Genomic DNA, 8,962 nt, shown 5'->3' on the forward strand with positions numbered 1-8,962 from the left:
CATGATTATTTTAAGTTGATGAACTCTTAATTTTTAAAGCATTCTAATAACCCTGCATTTTTACAACCCCCCCAATTTTTAACATTTGACATAATAGTTTACATCTTTTTGTTTTGAAAATTCTTTAGCTACTAATGCAGATATAGATTATTTTACTCCTGTTGTCTTTTAATGTTCCTACTAGCTTTATAAGTGGTTGATCTACTACATTTACTGTATATTGTCTTACCAATGAGATTTTTTTTCCTTTTGTCATTTATATATTTCTAATTGCAGCATTTTTTTTCACTTAGAGAAGTCCCTTTAATGTCTCTTGTAAAGACAGGTTAGCAGTGCTGAACTCTTTTAGCTTTGCTTGTATGTAAAACTGTTGATCTCATTCAAATCTGAAGGACAGCCTTGCTGGGTAGAGTACTCTGGGTTGTAGGTTTTTCCCTTTCATCATTTTAATATACCATGCTACATACTTCTGGGCTGCCAACTTTCTTCTGAAAAGTCAACTGACAGTCTTACGGGAGTTCTGTCATATTAACTAGTTGCTTTTCCCTTGCTGCTTTTAAGATTCCTTCTTTAATTTTTGCCATTTCAATTACAATGTGTCTTGGTATGAATCTCTTAGGGTTGATCTTTATTGGGACTCTCTGCACCAAAATGTCTTCCTGGACCTGGATGTCTGTTTTCTTTCCCAGGTTAAGGAAGTTTTCAGCTATTATCACTTCAAATAAGTTCTCTGCCCCTTTCTCTCTCCCTTCTCCTTCTGGGGCACCTATAATGCAAACGTTAGTACATCTGATGTTATCCCAGAGGTCTCTTAAACTGTCTTTATTTTGTTTTTAATTCTTTTTTTTCTTTTTTCTGTTCACCTAGAGGGATTTCCACCACTCTTGTTTCCCTGCTCTCTTATTTGTTCATTCATCTGTATGATCTAATTTACTGTTGATTCCTTCTGGTGTTTTTTGTTTTTTTTTTAACTTCAGTTATTGTATTTTCAGCTCTGTTTGCTTCTTCTTTATATTTTCTAACCCTTTTTAAAATTTCTCACACTGTTCATCCATCCTTCTCCCGAGTTTGTTGCACATCTTTCTCATCATTACACTGAACTCTTTATCAGGCAGATTGCTTTTCTCCACTTTGCTTAGTTCTCCTTCCAGAGTTTTATCTTGTTCGTTCACTTGGAACATATTCCTTTGTCACATCGTTTTGCCTAATTCTCTGTGTTTATGTGTAAGTATTAAGTAGGGTGGTTATATTTCTCGATCTTAGAGAAGTGGCATTATGTAGAAGATGTCCTATCAGGCAAAACAGCACACTCTCTTGTGGTCATCAGAGGTATATGATGTAGAGGTGCCCCCTATGTGGGATGCATTAGCACTTCTCATGTGGCAGTGTCGACTACTGTGAGCATGCTGGCAAGCATGGCTGGTCCCCATCCTAGTTGACTGCCAAGCCCTGTCTTGTATAGAGGCCAGCCACTGATGGGTGGGGCTGGGTCCTGTCATGGCTGGCTGCATGGTCCTAGGCCTTGTGTCAGCCTACTGGTGTGTGAAGCCAGGTCTAATCATGCCTGGCTGTGGGCCTGGGCTGTCCTGGGGCTGGTCCACCTGCCAGACAATATTGATCTGGCCAGGAACCATGCCTTGGGTAGCAAAGAAGGTTTTAGAACGATTTCACTCTGTGAGAATAGAAATGGCCTCCAGGTGAATTGGATGTAAATAATTTTATGACATTTAGTTAACTAATTAAAATGATATTTTATTTAATAATTAATGTATAGTAATATTCTAATTACAAAAGTGATAGTGGATTTACACCTGTGGTAGTGACTTTGTTTCATTTATTTCTAAATCTATTTAATTTTAAACAGTGAGCTGTGGTGCAGCCGCTTTGGAAAAGAGTATGAAGGTTCCTTAAAAAACTAAAAATAGAGTTGCCATATGATCCAGCAATCCCACTCCAGGGCATACAACCAGAGAAAACTCTAATTCAAAAAGATATATGCACGCCAATGTTCACAGCAGCACTAATTAAAATAGCCAAGACATGGAAGCAATCTAAGTGTCCATAGATGAATGGATAGAGATGTGGTACACATATGCAATGGAATATTACTCAGCCATAAAAAAGAATGGAATAATACCATTTGCAGCAACACGGATGGACCTAGAGATTATCATACTAAGTGAAGTAAATCAGAAAGACAAATATCATATGATATCACTTATATGTAGAATCTAAAATATGATACAACTGAACTTATTTACATGAAAGAAACAGACTCACAGATACAGAAAACAAACTTATGGTTACTGAAGGGGACAGGAGGTGGGGGAAGGATAATTAAGGAGTTTGGGATTAGCAGACACAAACTACTATATATAAAACAGATAAAAACAAGGTCCTACTGTTTAGCACAGGGAACTATATTTGATATCCTGTAATAAACCATAATGGAAAAGAATATGAAAAAGAATATATAAAATTGAATCATATATATATATAATTGAATCACTTTGCTATATACCAGAAACTAACACAACATTGTAATCAACTATACTTCCATAAAGAATAAAAAGAAAAATTTTTTAAGTGAACTGTTTTCAAGATAAATACTAAGTAAATAATTGGAGAGGTGTATATTACAATGGTAAAAATCAAAAATAAACAAATGGGGGGCTTCCCTGGTGGTGCAGTGGTTGAGAGTCCGCCTGCCAATGCAGGGGACACAGGTTCGTGCCCGGGTCCGGGAAGATCCCACATGCCGCGGAGCGGCTAGGCCCGTGAGCCATGGCTGCTGAGCCTGTGCGTCCAGAGCCTGTGCTCTGCAATGGGAGAGGCCACAACAGTGAGAGGCCCGCATACCGCAAAAAAAAATTATAATAATAATAAAAATAATAAAATGGGACCGAATGAAACTTCAAAGCTTTTGCACAGCAAAGGAAACCATAAACAAGACAAAAAGACAACCCTCAGAATGGGAGAAAATGTTCGCAAATGAATCAACTGACAAAGGATTAATCTCCAAAATATGTAAACAGCTCATGCAGCTCAATATTAAAGAAACAAACAACCCAATCCAAAAGTGGGCAGAAGAGCTAAATAGACATTTCTCCAAAGAAGACATACAGATGGCCAAGAAGCACATGAAAAGCTGCTCAACATCACTAATTATTAGAGAAATGCAAATCAAAACTACAATGAGGTATCACCTCACACCAGTTAGAATGGGCATCATCAGAAAATCTACAAACAACAAATGCTGGAGAGGGTGTGGAGAAAAGGGAACCCTCTTGCACTGTTGGTGGGAATGTAAATTGATACAGCCACTATAGAGAACAGTATGGAGGCTCCTTAAAAAACTAAAAATAGAATTACCATATGATCCAGCAATCCCACTACTGGGCATATACCCAGAGAAAACCATAATTCAATAAGACACATGCACCACAATGTTCATTGCAGCACTATTTACAATAGCCAGGTCATGGAAGCAGCCTAAATGCCCATCGACAGACAAATGGATAAAGAAGTTGTGGTACATATATACAATGGAATATTACTCAGCCGTTAAAAGGAATGAAATTGAGTCATTTGTTGAGATGTGGCTGGATCTAGAGACTGTCATACAGAGTGAAGTAAGTCAGAAAGAGAGAAACAAATATCGTATATTAACGCATGTATGTAGAACCTAGACAAAATGGTACAGATGAACCGGTTTGCAGGGCAGAAGTTGAGACATAGATGTAGAGAACAAATGTATGGACACCAAGGGGGGAAAGCCGTGGCGGGGTGGGGATGGTGGTGTGAATTGGGCGATTGGGATTGACATGTATACACTGATGTGTATAAAACTGATGACTAATAAAAACCTGCTTTATAAAAAAATAAATAAAATTAAATTTAAAAAATTAAAAAAAAAGAAGCTCTTGGGGAGGTAATCACATCTTATGTACTGTTTTCTGTATTCTTTCACTCAATGTTATATTTGTAGATTTATCCATTTTGTTGTGTCTACCAGTACTTTGTTCATTTTCATAGCCATCTAGGATTTTATTGTTGGAATATACCACAATCCACATAATAGTTCAATTATAATGAGCATTTGAACTAAAAAAATAAAATTATTTTTAAGTGAACTGTTTTCAAGATAAATACTAAGTAAATAATTGGGGAGCTGTATATTATAATGGTAAAAATCCCAACAGAGGTGCTCAACTGACTTACAGGAAACGCAGACTTAGAGAATGAAGTTACCCCCATTATTCAGATCATTCTAATTTTAAAATCATGATTTCATGTGAACTTCATTACAGTATTGTGAAGTTGATACTCTTGTTGGGAGAGAAAATTTTTCCCCTCTATCACTCTTGAATTCTTGGGGCTGGACTAACAATATAATTAAAACAAGATAGATGAACAAGAGAAAAAGAAGCAAATTTTAATTCATGTACACAGAAGTCTCAGAGAAACAAGACCCAAGAATTGGCCAAAGCCGACAGCTTTTATACCTTTTAGACAAAGAAACAATAAATTTGTGAGGAACTGACAGGACAAAAGCTTAGGCTTTGGGTGCTTAATAAATGAAGAATCTGAATAGAGTTTGAACCCGGCTTCTAGCTCCAAATCTCTGAGCTCTGGTGATAAGGGTGTCCTACCTCCAGATGCAGGGAGAGCACCTTTCGTAGGAGAGATTTATTTCCTACTTTCAGGGAGACAGAGAGGAGTGTCAAAATGTCCCTCTTGCACTGGTGGTTGCTTAAGTAACCCTAATTCAATACAATCAATATGCCATTGAAGCACACTTTGGGGTGACCTGCCCTGGGTCACAACCCTCTTAATCTCCATTTTAGAGAGAACACTGATAGAATTCTATGCCAGTAGGGATTTGGGAGCATCTCAGGATACTGTCTATCAAACTTGATGTACAATTCACTGAGTCACACACTCCGTTCTTCCTGGGCCCTGCTGGCTTTGGACATTCCCTTCCCTGTATTTTTATGGTTAAACAACCCCTTTGCTTTGACTCAGTCATGGTTCAGGTGTGTTAATACTATCTGTAAGAATATTCTCTCTATCCTGAAAATAACTCTACATCTTCAAGATGACGTCTTATATCTTTGTCTTTATCCACTGAGGGTTAATTATATCACAGAACACTCAAGGTACACTCATATTTTAAGTTTCCTTGGCATAATGCACTGTATCTCCCATGTACTGGATACTTTGGTCCCGTTTAAATCATTAGCTTATCTAAAGCAGGTTACTGATGGCAGAACTCCAAATAAACTTTCACACTTGCAATTCTCTCAGTGGATTATAACTTATCACAATAATATCCATTATAATAACCATTTTATGCTTTTCCTTTGTTATAAGACCTTGTTACTGGGCTGAGGCTTTGCACTCAATAAGAGAAGATTGGCTCTTAAGAATTGAAGTCATCAATAAATTTGATCTTACGGTCTTGGATACCTTGGGGTGACTTAGTTTAACTGGGAAAGAGGTGCTGCTGACATAAATCCAAACAAACTTATGAGAGGCAAGTCATTAAAATAACACCAGTGCTTATATCCACAAACAAAAGAATCTGGGGAAAAATAATTCTGCACTAAAGGGTAACAAATATTTGAAAGAACTAAAACAAACAAAACAAAAAAACAGAGATGGCAGAAACTACTTGTGCAAAAGATAAAATTGAAAGTGAGCTTATTAAAGAAAAAATCAGTGGAGAAATCAACTACAAAATAGAAACTAAGATTGAAATAAAGATAAAAATAAAAGTCGTTAGTTTCGGGCTTCCCTGGTGGCGCAGTGGTTGAGAGCCCGCCTGCCCATGCAGGGGACACGGGTTTGTGTCCCCGTGTGGGAAGATCCTACATGCCACGGAGCAGCTATGCCTGTGAGGAGTGGCTGCTGAGCCTGCGCGTCCAGAGCCTGTGCTCCGCAACGGGAGAGGCCACAACAGTGAGAGGCCCGCGTACCGCAAAAAAAAAGAGAAGTGGTTAGTTTCTTTTTCTCAAGTGTCTTTATTAATCTTTCTTGTTTGGTGTATAGAATCTGTACTGTAGCTGACTTTCAGATTACATTACAGAGAGTAATTAAATGGCATATACATCTCTGGGCAAGTCTGTTTACCTAGTGGACTTAATAAAAGTGAATAGCGTGATGATAATCGTATGGTAGAGATAATAGAAAAGATATTTAACCAGATGACCAGAGAACTGGATTGTAATACCAAATTTTCCACTAGTTAATTTTACTACAGTGTGTGAGTCACTCAATATATATGTGTCAATAGTATATCTACCTTATATGTATGTATTGGTATATGTGTGTATATACATATATATATCATATTGTTCTTACCCTGACTATATCAGAGTCCCTTTCAGACATTAAAGTAAGAGTGACTTTTTCTTCAGGTTACTATTAAGAACATATTATCACTATCAATACATATGTACACATATGTATATATTATATATATTATACATATATAATTATATTATTATTATATGTAAAACTGAGTCTAAAACTGCCTTGGGGTAGGTCATACCTACTGACCCAGGTAAAGTTTGGAGGAAATATGTTAAAGAGGCAGACCAACTGCCCTCAGGCAGGATCATTCACTTTGTGGTACAGAAGCCCAATTTTATCAGACTTTTCCAGGCTCTTGGGACTGACTCATGCTAATCAAATAACACATGGCTGATTTACATTGAGAAATTACGAATTGAGCAATTTAAAACATCAAATGCTCAAGAAGTCCAGAATAGCGAGGCTAACAGCTCAGTGTATTCTCCTCTCCATGAATGTCCAAATCCTCTGGGACTGCTGTGTGCTTGGCTCCGAACAAGAGTCAAGGGAGCTCAATGATTTTACACCTTCAAGATCTGAAGGCCAAACACACCCATTTCCAAGCTAGGTAGGTAAAGGTTAAGTGGATGCTTGTGCTAGCTGGACAGAGTGCTCTTCTTTGGACAGGACTGGAGACAGAGACTTCCTCTTCCTCTTCATTTTCCCCTTTTCTAGTTTCCATTAAGACCACCACCCTTTAGTTACCATAGCTTTGCCACTTCAAGCTGGCATTACTTAGGTTAACTCTTTCTGAAATTCCAGTTTAGTCCTGGGGACAACGTGTTGGCCATCCTAGTCTGTGAGTCTTCTCAGCAAAACAGCTAGAAATGTGAGACTGAGGCACTTCGGTGTGTGAAACATGTACCCCATCACACATGTTCCTCTCTCTCTTAGGGGTCCACCTTTTCCTGATCCTTCAGAGAAGCTGCCTATGTACCTACCACAGCCTTGAGTAAATGTGGACTAAAATAATCTGTTTTTCTCTGGTCTCAACCTGTAATAATTTGAGGAAGCACACTTTGCAAAATTCTTCAGAAATATGTGGTGACTACAGCCCCCAAGGATCTGGGAGAAACTGAGTGGAAATTCGAAGCATCAGTCTCACTACTGATACTCCCCAGGAGATGCCATAGGGAAGCACTGAACTTGCACTTGAAGGGTCCTGGCTTACAGAAGGTGTTGACTGGGTGTGCATGGGCTCCAGGTCTGCAATGAGGCAAGAGGAGCATCCCCTAAGATCTATCTGTGAACCGCTCTGTTGGCATTCATTCACTGCTGTGTGGAAACCTGGAGGATTCTCAGCACTGCCTAGAACCAAACGGCATTTAAAACACCCTCAGGATCTTTGGTTCGGCAATGAACCTTATCTTTGATTCCAGAGGGTGGTTCTTCATCAGCACTGCTGACCTAATGCTCTTTTACTGCCTGAAAAGGCAGAGATGAGCCTGTGGGGTCCAGAATGCCACATGTGAGGATGCCTAGTTCCCCAATAAGGGCAGACTGTACTGTCATTTTATAGTCACCATGACAGCTGGAGAAAAAAAGTTAGAGCATCCTCATCTTCTTCCAGAAGTGTCTTTTGTAGCCACCCATTTGGAAGCTGTCCGAATCTGTTGACTTCTTCCATCAGAGAATCCTCTCCAGATTCATCTATCATTTTCCCCATAGTCTTTCTCACCCTCATCATACGCGGGCCTCTCACTGCTGTGACCTCTCCCGTTGCGGAGCACAGGCTCCGGACGCGCATGCTCAGCGGCCATGGCTCACGGGCCCAGCCGCTCCGTCGCATGTGGGATCTTCCTGGACTGGGGCACGAACCCGTGTCCCCTGCATGGGCAGGTGGACTCTCAACCACTGCGCCACCAGGGAAGCCCCAGTCACTCTTTTAATATCTCCTGAAGATCCCATGCTATGTTTTTCTATGTAGCATTTATTACTGCTTGATAGAGTATATACACATACTGGTTTTTTCTTTTCATTGTTTGGCTCCTCCAACTAGAGTGTAAATTTAACAAATGTAGGGACTTTAATCTGTTTTATTTCCTGCTATATTTCAAGCATCTAGAACGGTACCTGGTAGAGAGTCAGCATTCAACAAATATTTGTTGAAAGAAACAATGAATGAATCTCAATTTGAGTTTCTAGTATGGTACCCTGATCAAGATCAGTAGTTCCTGAACCTGGGTATCCATGAGAACCACTAGCAAGAACTTAAAAATATATCAGATTCCAGGGCTCTACCCCAGATCTACTAACTCAAAATAACAGAGGGAATACTGGTCAGGAATCTGTATTTTTGATAAGCCTGCTGGTGTTTCTGATGTGCATTCAGGCCTGGGAACCAATGGTCTAGGCCCTAGTTTCAGGAACACAGGAGGAAACATAAGGTAGTGTGGTTAGCATGTGGATCTTAAGGTCAGCCTAGATTTGACTCCCAACTTTGCCATTTACTTGCTATTATAGATTACTAAATTTTCGGAGGCTCTCAACTTCCTCGTACTTAAAATGGTAAATACCAGTATCATAAAATGCCAGAAACTTCAGTTTCCTGGGGCATGAAAGAAACAGAAAAACAGCTTAGCTTTCCCATGGGGACATCCCATGGGGT

Source organism: Delphinapterus leucas, chromosome 6 (genome assembly GCF_059928025.1).
Source record: "Delphinapterus leucas isolate spDelLeu-1000000601 "Yukka" chromosome 6, BTC_Dleu_Yukka2, whole genome shotgun sequence".
NCBI lineage: Eukaryota > Metazoa > Chordata > Mammalia > Artiodactyla > Monodontidae > Delphinapterus > Delphinapterus leucas.